The 21,411-nt window shown below is 36.1% G+C and overlaps 1 pseudogene; it reads left to right on the forward strand.

Moving 5' to 3' along the window:
- The window catches only part of LOC120768766, a 36,071-nt pseudogene extending 15,265 nt beyond the window's left edge, over nucleotides 1–20,806 (forward strand).
- The last annotated feature ends 605 nt before the right edge of the window (nucleotides 20,807–21,411 follow it).

Consider the following 21,411-nt stretch of genomic DNA (forward strand, 5'->3'; position numbering starts at 1 on the left):
TCATCTCAGATGGTTCATCCGTTTATTCCAATTTTCGATGACTCATTCGAGCACTTCGACTGGTAACTGGAACGATTGACACATGTGAAGTTTTGCTCCAAGGCGTAAATTATAGCAGCATTGTCCGCTTAGACTTAAGATTCCCCACAGGAAAAGTTCTAACGACGCGATATCACACAATCATTGGGCCCAATCGACCCGCCAAAGACGTGAAATTATCTGCGCACCGAAGTGTTCTCTCATTAAATCTATTGAATGGTGCGATGTTGGGAAGTGGCGTTGTCTTGTTGAAACCAAAATGTCGCCAAGATCACGAGCTTCAATTTCAGACAACAAATAGTCGGATATCATGGCGCGATAAAGGTCATCCTTGCCGGCTACATTCACACCGGTACCATTTTTAAAGAAATATGAACCGATGAATCCACCGGCTTACAAACTACCCCAAACCGTTGATTTTTCTGAATGAAATGGTTGCTGTTGAATCTCTTCAATATGTTCTTCGTTCCATATTCGGCAATTTCGCTTGTTTAAATACCCATTGAGTCAGAAATGGGCCTCATTGCTGAGCAAAATTTGTTTCGAAAACATCGTATTTTCTTTGAACCTTTTAAGTTTCAATGCTTGTACAGTCTGTATTTTGTACGCTTTCAGTTTAAAATCTTGACGTAAATTGCGCCAAGTCGTTCCATACGTTAGCTCTAGTTGCTGCGAACGGCGGCGAATCGACCTTTCACGGTCTTTGTGTACAGTCTCTACTATGTCTGCTACATTTTCATCCCTTTGCTGGACGTGATCTATTCGATTATCCAATAATAAATGCTGCGTCTTAAGATGGGTGATTGTGTTGGGAATAGTACGCTCAGTAGGCCGATTATGTTGACCATAAGTTAACACATTTTTTACAGAACGTGAAACTTCGTAATAAAGTTGCACGATTTGTTAACGTTGTTCAGGGGTAAAACTTTCCACGATGAAATGACAAACAATACTGAACAAAAATAACATGACAGCTTGACACGACTCACGCGTGATCTGTGAAAAAAGGATATTGAAAATTATTAAGAAAAAAAGGGATATACGTATTTTGCATCAATGAGCGTGTCTATTGTAAAATTTCAGTAATTTAAACATTATAAAACTGCGCATTGCAACAAAATTCGACAAAATCATATAGCTATTTATTTCAAAACTATCTAAGTATGTTTAGCTCAGGATTACAAACGCAGATATCAGATTTTCACAGGACAATCTTTTCAGATAAGCTCATTGTATTCTGCAGTAAATTGCGCGTATTTTCATTGATTTCTGCATGTAAACCATGTAACTGAAATATTATGGCAAGAACTGTGTAATTTGTTTACCAATGAAAGGGACGTGAATAATGATGAAATGATTTAAACTATTTTGAAATCGGAAATGAATTAGCAGAGAAACCACAAACACCATTAGCAAAACGTCTCCGCATTTTTATTGGATGCATATTTATGAGGTAAATTTTGCAAGGATATGCACCCCAATTGCATAACAATTACTCTTCTTACATTATGACTGCAAACGAAATGAATTTTTAATCTTAGTTGAAAAAATTCTCTGAATATTGAAACAAGTTTCGGTAGATTCAGCTGGCATTCAATTTCAAATGCATCTAGTGAATATATATTAAATTTAATTAAGGTCTGAAGGAACTTATTTCAAGCCAATATGTTAATATATTTTGTACCTCTATCATATCAATTGAGGATTTAGAAAAATGTATATGAAAATAGAAAGTACCTCATTTAAACCTGTAGTTACTAGTCTAATTAAGGAATGTGTACAAAAAACTAACCGCATAACGCAATTGTTATTCGAACCTCATCATAGTCTGGCAATAGAACATCTATTCCATCGTCATCGATTTTGGAATGGAGTACTCAATCTCCAAACTTCCGATAGTTGCCCCATCGTTTCGAAGAACTTTCGAGAAATAGCCCTGTCGGCCAGATTCTCAAGCTCTTCATATTCATGCTTTTCTGTCTATTTCTTTGTTTGTCTGCAAATGCGTCTCGCTACGTTCGTGCTGTGGTCAATCGCGATATTTCGAAGAGGGCTGTCTGTCTGATTTCTCTCCAATGCGAAACAACAGTATTTTCCGTTCCAGCTGTTATTTGCTGATGTGTGCTCTGAGTGATCAGGAGTGCAAGTCGTGTAGAAAATCGTTTCGCTGTCGGTTGTGATAGTAGTTTCTCTGCGTCTTACCTTCCTTGTCTTTGCTGACGGTCGTGCTTTGCTATACAGAAGTGGGCGCTTACCTTTACTACAAAAAGATAATGATGCGACAAGGACCAAGAACACTGAAGACGTGTCTTCCATCTATCACAACATGATCAATCTGGTTGGTGGCTTTTCGATCTAGAGACAGCCAGGTAGCTTGATGAATTTTCATGTGCTGGAATCTAGTACTACAGATAACCATATTTCGGGCCCCTGCGAAGTCGATCAGCCTAAACCCATTTGGAGAGGTTTCGGCATGAAAACTGAATTTTCAGAATTTTGTACCAAAGATACCGTCTTTGCCCACCCTGGTGTTAAAATCGCCAATTACAATGTTTACATCGGCGTGGGGGCAGTTGTCATAAGCGCTCTCTAATCGCTCATGAAAGGCTTCTTTGGTCATATCGTTTTTCTTTTTTATCGGAGCGTGGGTGAAAAATTCTGCTTTACTTGAACGGCGGTGATGTCAGCCTCTACTCTAACGAGGACATCAACCGCTTTCTCATTACAGTTGGGTGCCCTTAAATCATAGTTTTTATTACGTTCTCATAGAAGGCTGTTGTTATTTTATTATTGGAAGTGGTTTCTACGTGGAGGATCTGAAACCCAGAGCACAATCTTGCTAGGCTAGTAATATAAAGCTATATACATCCAAACAGCTAGACGTTTGTTTCAAGGCCGACTCTCGGTGACAACCGCACCTCTGGTGAGGAGACACTGCTATAAGACTTTAGCAAACTCTTAAACCGAATTTGTTAAAGTGGCGTCGCTGAAGCTGCCTCTCTTTTAACTGGGTCCTCGTTCTCTACATGTGTTGGCTACCGCATCTTACACAAGGGTTACTCACGTTTCCGTGGTGGGCAGCGTGGATGCAAGAGCAGGAATTGGGTGTAGCCCTACAACTATAATTGCTTACCCAAAAGCATAATTATATCCTATTAATAACTAAAATTTTCTATATACCCAAAACCTGACTAAATACTTATCTTCTATAAATATACATTTAATATTTCTTGTTTTTAAAACACCTATTTTCTTCTTATATCTTTCCAGTCATCGCCTACAATGGCTCCTACCTGACGATCAATAAAGTGCAACGCCTTAATATGGGTGCATATTTATGCATCGCCTCGAATGGCATTCCGCCAACGGTCAGCAAGCGCGTAATGCTCATTGTGCACTGTAAGTATATCTACTAAATTAAATTAGCATTCAAACTTGCTTTATATTGTACATATAATAAGGCAATGAATTTTCATCTATGACTATCATTGTTTTTCTCGAGCATTTCCTCCAATATACACTAAACAGGAGAACTTTTACAACATGTTGCTATCAAGATATAGATATACCAATGATCAGGATGACGAGATTTGTACGATTCATAATTAAAGTTATATAGAATCCTTTCCTGAAAAATTGGTTGAATCGGGTCCGAATGTTGTTCACTTAGCTCAATATACCTTATAGAAAGTTTTTCGAACTACCGGCAGATTATGAACCCATATATCAGCCAATCTCGATGCCTAAAACTGAAAAAATAAAGGGAGAAAGCTTGTCCTAAACTTCTCTTAGTAATATGTAATGGCAAAAACAAAAAAAAAATCGGGTCAGTACAACACTAGTCTTCCATATAATGATAAATATGATAGTATATGTCAAAAATTAAGATATCCTAGGAAATTCCCATTAAATTTATGCATTTAAATTTGTTAAGTTAGGTTAAGTTAGTCTAGTAAGCCAATGTCCTACCCAGAAACCAATTTTGGTCATTTGCGATACCAGATGGAGTTTAGTTACTAGGTTCACGACGGGTATTCATCCTTTAGGATGCCTGCGCCTGACGCGAATTTTAACAGCCAACAAACAAATCCTTTTTGCCGGGTTCAACCACAGACCTGCTTGCGATTCCCAGTTCTGGACTGTATTGTGAGTGGTGCTAATAATACTACTAATGATCTGTAGACACCTACGCGTTATTAAGATGGCAATGTCATCCGCATATGCCGAGTACCACTATAGACTTCCTTGGTCATTCTAGCATCGTGCCAGTCTTTTTATATCCTTCTAGAGATCAATTGCCTTCTGATCCAGCGTTGTATAGGAAGATCAACAGCACATGTTGATTGGATACTATTCAGAGAAGATTCCATAGATACGTTGATGAACGTTCTAGTAATGTCCAGGAATGCTTCAAGAGCGCCCTTGGTCATGGCATGGGTTAACAGAGCGCATTCTGCAGCAATACTTGAACGATTCCTTGCGTACCGGAAGATTTGTATGAGTCTACTGAGCGGATTGCTCATTATATATTATTCTCCGTAAAGATGTGTTCGGGAGAGTTTACCGCTCTATTCCCTTCATAGCTAGAAATTACCGTCTTATTACAGCCTGGAAAGTGCACACTAACTAGTTATTTTAATGAATCCTGGCAGTTGTGGAGGCTAATTATGAAAGTGAGCGCAATAATAAACTTGCTTGGGGACTATTGTACTCGTACAAACGCTAAATGATCTGCTTGTAGAAATATTGAAGTCTCAATTACGGTTTAAAATGCTGTTAAGGAGTTCAGAACTGACAGGAACTAAAAATATATATCGTATGAGCTGACAGAGCGTATTTTCATATACATATGTCATGTTATATTTTTTTCACTTCAGTTTATAGGCATATCTGAAAGTGTGAGCTCCCAGGTGTCAAAGCATTGATCTCGCGTAGACGGGACAATCATGGAAGAAGTATTGATATTTTTCTACCTTCTTTTCTTCCAACAACTTCTATAACTGGCATACGGTAAAACTCTCAATCTTACCGCGAGAACACCAAGACCAACACACCAGTTAAAAATGACACAACTGGTGAGGGCAAAGACCTCACTAAGCTTCAGCCGCATTAAGAAACTGCTTATCCACGGCGCGGCTAACATCGGGCCACTGATGCATGAATCTGCCATATAAACTAGTCGATCAGATGAAATTTTTGAATGGAAAACTTTTTGTGCAACTAAATATCTTCCCAATATTCGGTACAGATAATTGCCGAAGGTATATAATCTCCGAACCAATTGTTGAGATCAACCAAATAGAGCATACAGCTGCTATTTAAACTGACCGGTTAAATTCAAGATACAGATCTAGATAAAGAATATTTTTTAATTTTTAGTCAACCTTAATTTTTCTGAAAGGTTATCTATTTCTATCAACAGGGCTAGAAATATGTAGAAAAACGTGTTCCCTTGAATGGAGACCTTCGACCGGTTTCGTTATCAGACTTATATACATATGTATACACTATATAATATTTCTGGTTGTTTTTCCTTGCTTACAGTTCCCCAATTATTTGGATACAAAATCAGTTAGTCGGTGCAGCCACTGGCCAAATCATAGCAATTGAGTGTCAGTCAGAAGCGTATCCGAAGTTTATCAACTACTGGACCAAAAATGATACGGTCATTGTGCCGGGTAAGTAAAATGAAAGGCATTGAATCTTAATTACAATGCGACTGCATTTTAAAAGTTTAGTTTTTAATATTTAAACAGCGCTACAAATCTTTAATCTCCATTTGATTTTCACCTAACTTAAATTAAGTGAACAAATAGTGTTTTTTAAGCTAAGTGCTCTGTAAAAATACATTTTAGCAAATATGTAATACTTAGCTATAGACACAGAAAATGCAACGAACATTTAATTAACTTCTTGTCAGCCATTTTTTAACCGCATTCAGACATATGTACAACAACACACGCATATGTACTACATATACATATATGTACATATGTATATTCCAATTAACAATCATTACTTTATGTAAAAGCTAGTAAATACTTGAACAAACAGTCAGTGAAATAATAACACACACATACTATGAATGAGAAGTGTACGTGCGCTATGAAATAATTGCTAAGAGAGTTAACATAACAGAAGGAGAAAGTGGTATGGACACAGTCCATCAGTGAGCGCTGCACGAACAGTAAAAGCATCCGCTCTGAATGCCTGCACATCATATATTGAGATCCATCAACTTTCCCATGAAAAATCGTACCAGAAACGGTTTACCTTTAGTTTTAAAATATGTCTCAATATAGACGATTTATTACCAGCGGCTATACGAGTACTAATGAGTTCTCAGGACAACACAAAATCAGGAGTGGCTGACTTTTGACAAGTGCTGCGTATGCGTTGGGGATTTGGAGCTCAATTCATGCAATTTTCAGCCAAAAGCTGACAGTCTCTTGTAACAGAATATTTGCATTCAATTCTAAATCCGGCCTTACTTACCTTACTTTAACACTCCGCCAAAATTTCAAAATAAAGTATAGATCCTACTTCAGATTCATAGAAAATGGCTCGCAATTTTCAATTTTTATAATAAGTATATACTACTGTGATCAAAAAGGGAGGTGGTGCACTAAAAGTTCCTTCCGCAACGCCAACCCTTAACAAAGAATATTATTTGAGCGGTATTTGTAGGTTGGGTTGAACTACTTTGAAGGGGATGAAATTGATTTGGAAGAATAAATAAGGAATTTATAATTTATAAAAAAAATCACCTTACATTTTATCATAGTAGCATATATACAAGGTTTCTTCGGAGAGTAATAGGACTGATTTTCTTCCCCCGCGAGCACCTGGAGAGTCATTTTCGCATGACGTGTTTCTGTGAGTGGTGCAAGCCGAAAATTCAGCGTTTGTTGGAGCAGAGGTACACAATTAAATTCTGTGTGAAACTCGGTAAATCTGCGCCAGAGACGTTTGATATAATCAAGTAGGCTTACCTCGATGTTGCTTTGGCAAGAAATGATGTTTTTCGGTGGCAACAGGCCTTTTTGGGGGGCTGGGAAGAGGTCGCTAATGAAGACAGCGACTTCGACAAACACAAACAATGTGACTGTTGTATTCTATCGAATTCATATAACAAAATGTAGTTCTATAGACAAAAGATAGTACGACTTTTTTATTTAAATTTCGTGTGAAAATTCTATTGTCCAAATAGGGCCATGAACGCGTTGTTGACGAACTACGTAAAGGACGGCTATCAACATCAATTGTGCTTGAAAAACAATGATTAACAGTCAAAGACCTTACCGGCGTCGTTGGAATATCGGAAGGATCAGTGAAAATCGTTTTAAAAGATCACTTGGATCCAAGTTCCAAATCACTCAACTTTTTCGAAAAAGAGCGCCGCGTTAACGTCTGCGAAATAATGAAATTCGACTGCCAGGATGTCGTGAAACATATTATATCTGGCGATGAGCCTTAAATCTATACTTAAGACCCCGAGAAAGACGATCCATGGGCCGAATATCGTGGCAAAGGTGAGCCCAAGCCGAAAAACCCACGTCAAAGCAGATCAGAGGCAATGTTATGTAGACAGTTTTCTTCGGTTATCGAGGTGTATTAGGGCCAAGAGGAATTACTTTGAGGAATTTCAAAGTTATGAACAAAGACTTACTATTTCTTGCTCATAGTAGTTTGGCTATAAAGAATTCAAAGTTTCCTATGCTAATAGTAGCAATACTATAAGTAGTGCATTTAAACCCGATATATTAGTTTTCTGGTTCACCCTAATGAATGTACATGTGTATATTTTTTGGTGGTTTTGGAGTTATATGCAAATAAAGTCGATAAGAGTTCAAGAACGTAATGCATTTTTGTGGTGGAGCAACAAACATGCACGCAAATAAATTAAAATTTCAAAACGAATTAAGTTCAGACGGGATGAAATAATTTTGTTTTTTTTTTTTAATTTTTTACATTATTGTTCTGAACAATTTTCTTGTACCTCAATATATGAGAAAAAGTATTAAATTAAAATATTTATCATTATCTAAGTCAGAGTATGCTCACAAAGAAAATATTAATTTCGATATTTAAATTCAGCTTAGAAAAAATTGCGTAAATAGTTGGAGATAGCCTCTTTAGTATTTTACTTTTTCTAACAGTAAACTTGAAATGTCAAAACCTCCTAAATATTGACAGTTGAAAGAGTTCAGGTGGTTTTGACGTTCAGCAATGGCTCTCTCATGAATAACATATTAGTTGGGCATATCTTTATCTCTGGTAAACATTTGTTCCCATCTTGTTGTGGAATATTCCAAATTAAGCGCTGATCCGTTATACTCTCTTAGTGAAGCTGAGCTTACTTCCTGGCCATATTTGTGTTTCTCTGTACAGAAAGCTCAATATGTTTTCTTGACAATTTTTGTACCAGCGTTGAAGTCCTTGTCAATTTCAAATTATAACTTATCCAAACTTTTAGAAATTCCACGCATATACATATGTATACTGATAGAAAACACGTGTTATCGCCATACGCTTTTATCCGTTTTCGAAAGCATAACCATAAACACATTATGTTGCTCAAATATACATATATCTTTTTAACATATCATATTATGTTTTTATTTTGCAGGTGAGCACTTTGCATCCGAAACTTTTGAAAGTGGCTACAAAATAATATGCGATTGACCATAAAAGATGTTGACACATCAAATTTCGGTCCTTACCGTTGTGTGGCGAAGAATTCTCTTAGTGATACGGACGGCTCAATTAAACTCTATCGTAAGTGAACGATGAATATGAAAAACAAATATTCTTATACAAATATACATATACTAGCTGACCCGGCAGCCGTTGTCCTGCCTGAAATTATGTGTTTTGAAATGAAAAGAAGGTATAAATTCAACCAAATTGTGTTGAAAATCTTTTATTTTCGATTTTTCCAAATTTTTTCAATGTAATGAAGCTTGATAAACAATATTTTTTGGTTTCTGTTTCGGTGCGTAAATCTACAGAGCAGATGGTTTTCCAACTCGTGAGCACGCCACGTATATCCGTCCTTGTTAAAAACATAGCATTTCCAAATTTATGCCACACACTTCTAGCGGTTATCCTTGTGTCCTATTGATTCTCATCTCAAATGCAATTTTCACTTGAAACGGAATGCGTTGGAACTGATATGAAAAATTGTAGAACTCTTTAAAAAATGAAAAGGTTTGAATTGAAATGGCAAATCGTTGGAGCTCAGAGGAATTCGTAGAGTCAAGCATTCTGCCCCATTCTATAAGATGCTACGTTACAATCAGTCGGATTGCATTACACAGTATCGGTGCTTGAAGATTGTGAAACATAATAACGACAGATCCAACTTTGAGACGCAAATAATGCGGTGTCATACCAAGCCTCTCCAAAGCACTTAGCACAGAAATTCCACTTGATAATTCGCGGCGTCGTCTCATTGTCAAGACGATCGATCGATTTGTATGAGCGCAAGTCTCCCGGAATTTGACTTTGAATCTTCCAGATTAAGTCAACAACATCGGTATTTTTGGCAGCGAACATTGCGCGTGCACTTAAGGAATCGTAGTTACAATAATTTGGTCAATGTCCGAACATTCGTGACGAGTTCAACTTTCGTGAATTGACAAACGACAAATGGAATTGATATCGAACCACCAGAATTGACCCATTTCCAATTTTTAGACGCGGATTTGAAGGCTGATTTGTCGAAATGTTTGTAGCGAAAAGTGTGCGTACTTCATTTTCATTCCAGTGATTAACATGTTCCAGCAATTGTAATTGCTGGCTTACTTCTCCAAAATTTGCACACACCGTACCATTCACAGTACGCAATGACTCAAATAAAGTTAAACCGCGTACATTAATCAATAGCAACCTAAGGTGGAAACAATCGTCGTTTATCGGGTGGGTTGTGTAAATTTGTCCTAATGCATTAGTTGATAACACACCTGGATGTTAATCTACTGGTTGGAATTGCGTTCTGCGCAACTATTTCTTTGACGATGCATTATCCAGGTATAATATGTATAATATCAAGGTATTTCCGAATAGAGCAAGGTTCTCGCAAACGGATCACTGACGAAAGTTGAGAAAAAACTCGTCCATGTTAGTTTTGTTGTTGGCGGTGTTTCCACTGGCTGTACTGTATTCTCTGGGTTGAAATACACTCTCCAAATTAACTGCGAGACGCACAACAGTCGGAAAACGTTCATGAATTGCAAAAGTAAATATCCTACAAAGCGCTTTATTGCAGTTCACGCATATCGATGCGTATCGTTCAAGACCAATAACCGCCATGTTGCTTCCTTTGGTGACGTAATTACAAACGTATTTTATCGATTACACCAAACAACAATACTCAACATTGATATGAGTTTTGAATGTGAATTAGACTACAGTAGTGAATATGGTACGATCCATGTGTTGTCAACTTCGATATTCACGCCTGTAAATTGAATGCTAAATGTTCTGCCATTGGCGTCTGGTGAGTGACGCCGATACAGTGGATATCCATCATTTCTATTTTGCGTTTCCGAAAGAAAAGCAAGTGGATAGTGTTTCGTGCATTTATTTTCAGACATACAAACCGAAGTGGAAATGTGGTGTCCGCAAGGTCCATGAACCATATTGGTGTTCATCATTTGGTATAATACTGTATCTTTCTCTGCATCAGGAATTTCCGCAGAAATGAGTTCATCAGTTTGATCTGGTGTAACCACCATCCAAAGAAAAATGTGTGCGTGCGGGTAACTTTTCTTTGCTACTCAACAGAATACATCCAGCATCTAACAGCACCATATATATGTACCATATGTTGCTTCAAGATAAAGTCCATCAAACATCGCTGCTGTTGTTTGAAAAGTCGTGCTGTGACATCGTGACGATCGCTTGCTGATAGACCGCGTTCCATAATTCCACATGTATGTCATCGAATCCTGGGAGTAGTCGTTCATGTGTCTTGGGCTGCCCTACGTTGATGACAAACGGAACGCCGACCGATATTAGCGCGACCTGTTCGTGGCTTCGTAAGAAATTTCAATCTGTAATTGATCACTTAATGTGAAAAATAACGTTTTCACCGAATAATTTTCAATAATTCTTCTTTTGAATAGCCGGAATAAAAAAAGCATGCGACCGAAATTGAATGACTCAAATATTTGACAAATAAAAATATTAAAAAACAAAACAAACAAAAATTGAAAAAAAAATTTTTTCCAAATTCCAATTTCCCTTAACATTTAGGAGGATGAAGAATAGATGTTGTCCGATTCTCCACCCTAGCCGATATGCACGCTAAGATTCACGAAAATCGGTCGAGCGGTTTCAGAGGAGTTCAATAACGTACACCGTGACACGAGAATTTTATATGTATGTATATTGGATAATCACAAAAAGAAACTTTAACGTTTGTACTAATACATATAGTACATATGTAGAATATGAGCTTGTCACATTGTGGAAAAATGGGGTACTTTTTGAGGTATGTATTGTCATCGGCAATTAGGCCCCTGACAAAAGAAGGGCAGTGAAATAATAATATCTTTGTACTTGGAAGTCAAGATATTAAATCAAAATAATGTTAAAAATAGTTACTGTGATAAAAAAACTATAAATTATTTGTTTAGGTAGCTTTCTTTTTAAATTTCGGGCAACTTAAGATTTTATAGTACTATAGATGTATAACTCAGAACGTTTTAATATATGAGCCTTTCACGTGTTGTTTACAGTAACTCTATTATTTAAAAATGTTTGTTTTACGTTGGATCTCAAACAGTTTGTCATTCGCTCAAAAAATTGCACGATTCGATTGGTCGAGTACAGCAGTCGAGTATGTGGGTGTTTTCAGTTGAGCCGAATCTAACTCAAAACATCGATTCGATGAGTCATCTACCGTATAGCCCTTACTTGCCATCGAATGACTTCTTTTTATTCCTGTACAAAAAACTAAACTAACATGTCAACGTTTTTCGACACCTGTAGATGCGGTTGATGCGCTCAGAACCCATGGTTTGAAAATACCTCAAACTGACTGCTAAAAGTGCTTCGACAATTGTCCAAAACGTATGAAAAAACCTATGTCTTAATAGAGAAACCTTTCTTCAGGACAGTATAGTGTTCTAAGAATTTTTATTGTTATTGTGTAAGGCCCAACATATGTACATACATGAAAATAAAAAAATGATCAGAAATACTTTTTCTACGGTATGTAATTTAACCTGTTTGCGAATCGAGTTTTAAATCTTAACAAGTTCTACTTCTTTAAGTAAACACTCAAGCCATAGGGCGTACATATATCAGTTTGGCAAATTGTATGTCCCTACATCAGATTTGGTAGAGCTTTGACATATCATGATAGGAAGGGTAAATTAGAGTAAATGCGGCACAAGTAAAGCAACAGTTTATAACTGAGTAGGTCTAAATATGTTATATTATTATAAATACCATAGTTCTAAAGCGAATAAATCGGGGCAATTTATTTAACTCAGTATTCCATCAATTCTTCAAGATATGTATATTCGAAAATGATCCGCTCCGTATCAGTCTACTCGGAGTAAAATGATGTCGGCAAAAAGTAGTCAGACTTCTTAATTTCAATTATACGCGAGAACCCATTCGTCGAAATGTGTTTTTTCTCTATATTGGTTTGACTGTCAGAGACATTTGGACATTTTGTCATATCAAAATAGTCATTAGTGTTAGCTTTCGTATATAAAGTTCATTTGGTGATTTTTACGATGAATGAAATTATTTAACAAAGAAATTCCATTAAATTTTTTGTGGAATAAAATTTCTGATGCCGAAACGTTCATCTTGGAAAAAACTTTCGGTGAAATTTGTTTGTCGCGAGCATTGTTTTTTTTTTTGATTGGTATATATTATTCAAAGAGGGTCGAGAACGCGTCCATAAAATTGATGCTTGAGCATCGACGATTAACAGACGGCATTTACTGGCATCGTTGGAATATCGTAAGAATCAGTGAAAACCATTTTGAAAGATCATTTGTGTCTAAGAAAAGCGAAGATACGATTGCTTCCAAAATCACTCAATTTTTTCGAAAACCAGCGTCGCGTTAACGTCTGTGCATCCACGGCGTCATGAAATGTTTTGTTATTGGCGAGGAGTTTTGGATCTATGCTTACGACCCAGAAACAGTAGGCAGATTATCGCTACTAAGGTGAGTCGAAGTCGAAAACATCACGTCAGAGCTGGTCAAAAATCAATTTAATGTTGACAGTTGTCTCCGAGTATCGAGTTTTGGTTAGCTACGAATTCCTTCAGACCGCCCAAACTGTCAACAAGGAATGAGTTGAATTAAAGTATTATTCGTCGTTTGCGGGAAGCTTTTTGCACCGTCGCATATTCCATTGATTCTTCGTGACTTTCGGCAATTTTCGAAAAATCGCTACCTGCATTAACTCATTTCCAACCGCGCTTAGATCCACTGCTTTGATTTTATTCAAACCTTGCATTTTGCTTAGTATAAAAAAATACTCAATGCTTTAAAATTTTTTAGATTTTTACATTAAGCCGTTTAGCCACGGGAATGTGGTCGAAAAATCGACCATCAGCCGAAAACGATGCTTACTAAAGTGAAACAGTATTTAATTAGAGTTTATCATTCAAAACATTTATTTTGTTCAATTTTTCAATTTCGCATTACATTTTATTCACAATAAAGGATTGATACATGTCATAAGTAAGTTTTGAAAAACTTTTCTTGAAAGTTCAATATCTTAACATTATCTTTCATGGAATTGATTGAAGCACAAAACATGTAGAGCTACATCGCATTTTGTGCATTTATATGACGAATGTTTGTGACAATTTTGACAACGACGAGGCTTCTCTAATTTGTTAATGCCATGCCCAACTTTGTCTTTACGAACACTCTCCAGAGCGGCGTATTTGGATTTTCGAACAGCTGTTGACTGTGTGTGTCAACGTCACCGAAGACGACATCGACGACATTCGCAGCAAACATTCTGCAATGTAAGGAACTGTTGGATCCATTTTTTGTGCAATACATCTTTCGGTGATGCGTGACATACCCTTTTCATATTTGACGAGAGCACAATGAATTTTGCAAGCGTTCACCATTGCAGCATCAAGTCCATTTGTTATCAGTGGCCAATACCACTTTTTTCCTCGAACGCGATTTCGATTATTGTTCATGGCATTATCGAAAAGATCAACACTTATTGTATATTGTATTGATTATTGTATGCTCTTACGATGTGGGGCATATCAACATAATATTTCTTGCCGCCTTTCCATCGCTTCACACGATGCAGTGGTTCAATTGCCTCGATACAATAATCCCAACAGAATTGTCGTTTTATCGGGGTATCAGCACATTATTGTTCCTATCAAATGTGTAGTCTAACCAGCCGCGTTCTTTCTTCTTATATGATGAGACGCCAGTAAGTTTCGCTTTATTCGTACGATTGTCACGAATAGTTCCGGTAGCATAATATCCCAAAGTGGTGAGGTGACTCATCAATTTATGAGAAGTTGTCAAACGCAATACAATGTTCAAGTGGATCGTCAAGTTGGTTCAACAACTTTAGTACGACCATTTCACCTAAGCCGCAGTTTTTATATTCAGGTTCTCGATTCTCATTTGCACCGCTGTACGGAATGAACGATTACAAATAAATCGCAGTATTTGAAGCCAAATCGAATGGGTTTTCCTTTGATAAACATTTTGCAAGAATGACGGTCATAGTAAACAATCATCTGCTCATCGATAGGCAGATTGTGTGACAAGATGCCAAACTACATGAATTTCTTATTTAAACGCACTACGATTGTTGAGTATATGCTCCTCTTCATCGATATTTTCCGTGTCACTTACTGCTGCTGTAGTTTCCTGAGGCAAGACCACTAAGTCGATCGTATCTGCATGGAGAATGCGATTTGCGATTTCATGATCGGGGCACCTTGATCTCCTCAATCTCTCTTTAACTCCGGTATCTTTAGCGAAACATTTTCAAGAGAAAACTCAAAATTTCAATGTCAATATTTTACCTGCGAATCTCACTGGAAGACTTGCTCAGGCTCGTGGACAACAACCGACTAACTACCTGCCTAGAAGGTTTCCTTTGTATATTCGTGACCTAGGAAGCTTCTAAAAAATTGTATTTTAGAAATATCGGGAAAGAAAGCTCTTGAATGTTGCATGAAGTGGAACAAGGTATTCAGTCGATTTTTTCATTTTCTGATATGTATTTACGAAAAACTGTATGAACTGTAAGACGACGCTTTGTCCTGCATGTTTTTGATTATGATACTTCCTGCGTCTATTTGTTTGTGAAAGAACTCAGTAATCAAGAATTTAACAAAGCAATTTTCTGTTAATTGAAAGTATATTGATGGCCATCATTCATTTGGAACATTGGAGTTCACAAGACACAAAAATAATGAAATGGAAATATTAGTCGTATCGTTTTCGGCTCGTGGTTGATTTATCAACCAGTTAATTTTGCACATTCCTTATCATTCTATACTACAACCGATCTGCTGAAAAATAGTAGTTAGATAGCTGAACTCGGTGGAACAAACAAAGCAACAAAAAGTCTTAACAAAAACATACAAAAGCAAATATATACCAAAATAATAATATTCGTCAATTCTTGCAATGAATTGGTTCGCAAGCCAAACTTAGAAACAGATATATAATTTAAGTAATAACTTATATACATATAATACTTTATTGAACTTAGCATAAATTTTAGTCCAGTATCTCATACATTTAGCAGAATTACAAAATGTCGAATTTACACGGAATATATAGGCATTGCAATTTCATATATAGTTACATACAAAGTTGTAATTTTTGGTGAATTTCTTGGGTCCTTCATTTTTATGCTTACTTGACTGTATCTAAGCTGACAATAACTGATAAGTATTGCATAATTAATGTGGCACTAATTGTAATGGAGTTGAACAACGATGTACATACGAATATACTACACAACCACACTCCAATATAACCATAAGCAACAACGCATTTGCGTAGGTGTTTAAGTACTACTTTGAATATACTCATATGTTGGCCAGGAGCCTTAAGCACTTAGGTCAATAGTCAATTTGCTGCGTGGTTGGTCAGCTTTGAAGCAGGTGTTAATTATTAACATGGGTGTTAGAAATTAAATCGAAAGATTTCGGTTCGCAAATAATTGAATTGATTTATATGCCGGATTACAACATAAATATTTACTGATGCATAATGTTATAAATCATATAGGGATAACTTATTATTTTTACTTAAGGTTAAGAATGACTACTAATTAAAATAGTTTTACATGCAAGATTTCATGAGCGTTTTTTGGTTAAATAGTGAGTTAAGTTTTATTTAAAATAATACGTACAGTACATATAGAGCTTAAATGTCATTTAATTCCAAAGGAAAAGAAAACTACTAAAATTTTGTTGTATGCAAGTATCTATTGTGGGCAATAAGAGCGCTACAAAAGTTTAAATAAAACAAAAACGGTCTGGGATATCAATGAAATCATTTATTTCTGTGAAAGTACATTCGTCATTATGTGTGGAGCTCGATTTCTTTTGCATGGACACCATGGGCATGCCTGAAGAACCGCAGAATTTTCGACGGTTTTCAAGCATAAACCGGCAGATACTGCTGCAATTCCATGTTCGATATTCATACGAAGTTCCTCAATCGTCGCTGGCTTGTTCGCATCGAACATAGGCTTGACGTAGCTCCACAGGAAATAGTCTAATGGCGTCAAATCGCGCAACCAAGACTGCCAATTGACTGGGCCATTTCATGAAATAACACGTTCACCAAACTTGGTTTTCAATAAATCGATTATGACATTAGCTGTGTGGCTTGTGGTGCCGTCCACATATTGTCAAAATCCATAATATCCAACTTTGGCCAAAAATATACGACTAATGGAATACGTTCATGTACTTACACTGAAATAAAGAATTTCATTAATATCCCAAACCATTTTGGTTTCACTTAAAAAAACTTTTGTAGCGCTCTTATTGAAAAGTCCGCTCTAAAAGTTGAGGCCACTGATTCGGTAGTAAATTTTAATAATTTCAACTCGTTGTTGGATCGTATATCTTTACGTGATAAATTTAGAAATGCCAAAAGGGCGAGGAAAAATATGGCGCCGTTTGCTGTCCCTATCGGTCTACCTTTGTAGTGCCCTATTGAATTTTAGTCAGAAGTTCGGAAGCGACTTAAGGTCAGTTTTAAAACTCTAGCTGGGCAACTGAAAATATGATTCGTGTTTACGATCTTGGTGTACTTCTGGGTAAGTAGTTAAAGTTGTAGGAATATACCCAATTTCTACTGATGCGTCCTCGCAGCGCACCCTGAGAACGTGGGTAATCCATGTGTAAGATGCGGTAGCCAACTCTTGTGATGCCAGGGGTCACAGCCAAAAGAGGGGAAGTTTCAGCGAAGCCAATCCTATATATTCGGCTTAAGAATTCGCTGAAGTCTAGTTACAGAGTTTGTTCACAGTCTGTTTTTATAAATGTGTATAAAGCCTTATACTACTCGCTTAGACAAGTTATTCGCTGAGTTTAGGACCCACCACACCACTGCTTATGAAAAGGAAACAACAGCCTCGGATGAAGAACCCCACACAACAAAGGTGTGTAAAAATACAAAAAAAAAACTGAAAAAATATAAACTAATTCAAATTAGTACTCAAACACAATTATTTTGTATATTTAAGTTAATTTTGCTGCTCCTCGCATGTTCTCCTCCTCACAACAAGGAATATAGTTACAGATATGCCTATAGCATCACAAGTCCTTACGCTTCCACTAAGAACAATTATTTCACTCCGGCTGACCTTATCTTACCTGAGCAAGTCCCTCAACAACTTAACACATCCACTTAACCCATTTATGTTGTTATTCCATAGCAATGCTTCTTGTTTTATCGTTTATCTTGGGGTATATGTTAGAGGATAAGTGAGGTTTACACAGAAGACACAACTTATCATAAATACCAATATATCAAAGCACATAGCCATTTTATTACATACATACATCTATCTAATTTCTTTTAAAATAACAACAACAACTGTAATGTGTGCTCGCGTCGACAAAATAGATCAACGATTCAGTAAAAAAATTCATCGCACAAAATCGAATGTTGCAGATATTTCGTCGTCATCATCCTTGAACAATGTTTATATTAGTGCCACATCGAGCTTATGGAATTCACAAGATCACGGCACAGGGAGAGAGCATAATCAATGTGAGTACATAAGAGAGATTAATTTTTTAATTTCTAAAATTTAAACAAAGTTATTATATTTTTAAAATACTAATTTAAAACTTCCAGAGAGAAGCATAATCTTATTCCATAATATTGATAATATTTTGGTGTAGTATTTTGCCTCTGGATTATTTGTTTCTCTACTACTAATTCAGAATTACCAGTTTGGCTTCAGAATGCTTCATGGTATAACAGTCGTTGAGTTTTTACGTGGGTACCAGCTAAAGGCGACCTTACCCCATGGCGCTTAAAAGCACATAGATCAAAACAATGTTTTGATCAGCGCTCCAAATAATACGTGCTTTCTTCAGGTGTTATTTGGTTTCAAATTGTCAGGTGGAAGGACATAAAACCTTTGCTGCACTGTGGGTCCGGTACCCGGTCGCAGTGTTACTACAATTTTTTATTCTACCTCCCTTAAAGTTTAAACCACACCCACCACGAATCTGGGTGGGCCCAGAGTCTCCGGTGGGACCTCTTAGCTCTTGCAACAATCAGTTGAGCACACATCAAACTCAAGGACTGGTGAACTTTGTCGCTTGAACTTCAAATGTATTTTTATTAGAAGAAAACTCATTCAGAGTATACGATATCAGTTCAAGCTGAGTATTATAACATTAGCAGACATAGTGCATATTGAATTTTAGTTGCCTCTTACGACCGCGCCCAAATTCTACCTCATTCCCGCGGCTTCATTGTACAATTGAGCAATTCCACGGAATAGAACAATTCAAAATTGATGCCATTGAAATTTTTAAATACTACTGTGTAAGTGAAATTTTAATATTAGTTGATTTAATTTTAATTTATTAACAAATTTAAATATTACAATACTTAGTAAATTAATACGTCACATTTCAATGTTTGCTTAATGACTGACTAATCCTTGCTTAATAACTGCTACAGAAGGTCATCTCGATTATTTCACTTCTAACGTATAAGACGTATAAGAGCGTATTGAGATTAATTTATTGTTTGAGTGAGTGTAGCAATGTCACTCCTCCCATCTTAAAATATGGCAATGTCCTCATTGCAGTTTTTGGTTTTTATTATTTACAAAATAAGTAGAATTAAAATATTAACAGGTTCATAGAATGCTTAATAATATTAGTAAATGCTTTAACCCATTTGGTTTGTTTTTTGTTTTGTACGAAATATTTAATATTTGAAAACTAAAACTAAATTGTAAACATAAATCAGTTAGACATATTTTTTTCTTCTTTTAAAATGGCTTTTGTATTTTCTTACTTTTTTGTTTTTAAACTTTACTACATGATGTTTCCCATCAGACTCGGTTTGAACAAGTCTTACTCTTTTATAAGGGTTACTAATTTTATCTAATCTTTTCCTAGAGGCTTCGGCGCTAACAAAATTCGTATCTATTTCTTTTTCTTGTTGGTTTTGATTTATGTTATTTATTCTTCGTTCTTTAATTAATTGTTTTTGGGTGTTTTCGATTAAAAAATATGTTATAGGGACTTTCACGTGTAGTGGAATGAGAAATAACATGATTGTAGGTATATAATGCTTGTTCAATTTGAAGGTATTTCAACTCTTTATCCCCAGAGCTACAAATAATTCTCAATTTTTCATTCATCGTTTTATGAAACCGCTCAATGTCACCAATACCAGTTTTCCCACTTGTGACTTCGACTGCTATGTTCAATTGTTGACACCACTGCTTTATGCTAACATTATTGATACCTTGGTCCTGGTCTATTTTTAATATTTTCGGAGGTCCCATAAAATTAAAAATCTTTAGGAGGGCTTTCTTAGTTTGTAACCAATTTAAAGTTGATACTTTTTCAGCTGCAGCAAATTTAGAAACCAAATCAATACATGTTAAATAATTTTCATCATCCCATTTCCAAAAGTCTACTACAAACTTTTCTCGAGTCTCATACACAGGAGGCGTAACTTTAAATGGTAATTTGTTCGAAATGTGGTCGTTTTTGCAATGGTTGCATCACTCACATTCATTAATTATTTTAGTTATCTCCTTAACGTAATTAGGGTGGTAATATTTTTGCTTGAAGCAATTTGCAACTTTTTCGATTCCCTGATGCAGTCCTTCGAGGTGAATTTCTATTACTTTAGATTTGAAGGCCGAATAATCTTCAATATTTTCTAATTCCTTCATGGTTCGGTAATTTTTAAATCTGTTTGAAGTGATCAGTCTATTATAAATGTTTTGAAATTGTATAAAGTCGTCGTCATCTGTCATAAGTATTGTTGTATTTTTGTTTAATAAATACGTTTTAATTATGTCCTTTATAAACTCAGTTGTTAGTTCCGTATAAGTTATAGTAGTAAGATTGTTAGAAAATATTTTGCATGTGTTTGTACAATTTTTGTTAGATCTTATTAGTTTAAGTTGGTTTTTGAATACGTTCAATGGCCTTTCGGCAATTCTAATAAACTCACCGGAGTCTTCGTCAGCGGAATGGACTGTGGCTACATTCGAAGCAGTTACTTCATAAACGTTACATTCTTCAATTTTAACGCGAGATAGTGCGTCGGCAACATGATTTTCTTTACCAGGAATGTATTTGATATCAAAATCGTATTCATTCAACCTAATCTTCCACCGTTGCAGTTTTGCATTTGGCTCTTTTAAATTATGTAACCATTGCAGAGGGCGATGATCGCTATTTATTAAGAATTTTCTGCCATATAAATACGGTCTAAAGTACTTCGTAGCCCATACCATTGCCAAGAGCTCTTTTTCTGTTGCCGAATAACTCAACTCATGTTCATTAAGTGTACGGCTGGCGAAACAGATCGGATGTCCATTTTGGCTTAACACTGCTCCTAATGCTACATTAGAGGCGTTTGTCGTCAACGTAAATAACTTCTCGTAATTTGGATACGCCAAGATCGGCTCTTTTGTTATTAATAACTTGATAGTTTCTACGGCTCTGATAAATTCTTTATCTGAATTATTCACTTCATTGCCTTTCTTTAAGCAATTTGTTAAGGGTTTTGTTATCTTTGAAAAATTTTGAAGAAATTTGCGGTAAAATCCCGCTAAACCTAAAAATTGTTTTATTTCCTTCTCCGTTTCGGGAATCGGATAATTTAAAAT

This window comes from Bactrocera tryoni, chromosome 2 (genome assembly GCF_016617805.1).
Source record: "Bactrocera tryoni isolate S06 chromosome 2, CSIRO_BtryS06_freeze2, whole genome shotgun sequence".
In the NCBI taxonomy this organism is placed as follows: Eukaryota; Metazoa; Arthropoda; class Insecta; order Diptera; family Tephritidae; genus Bactrocera; species Bactrocera tryoni.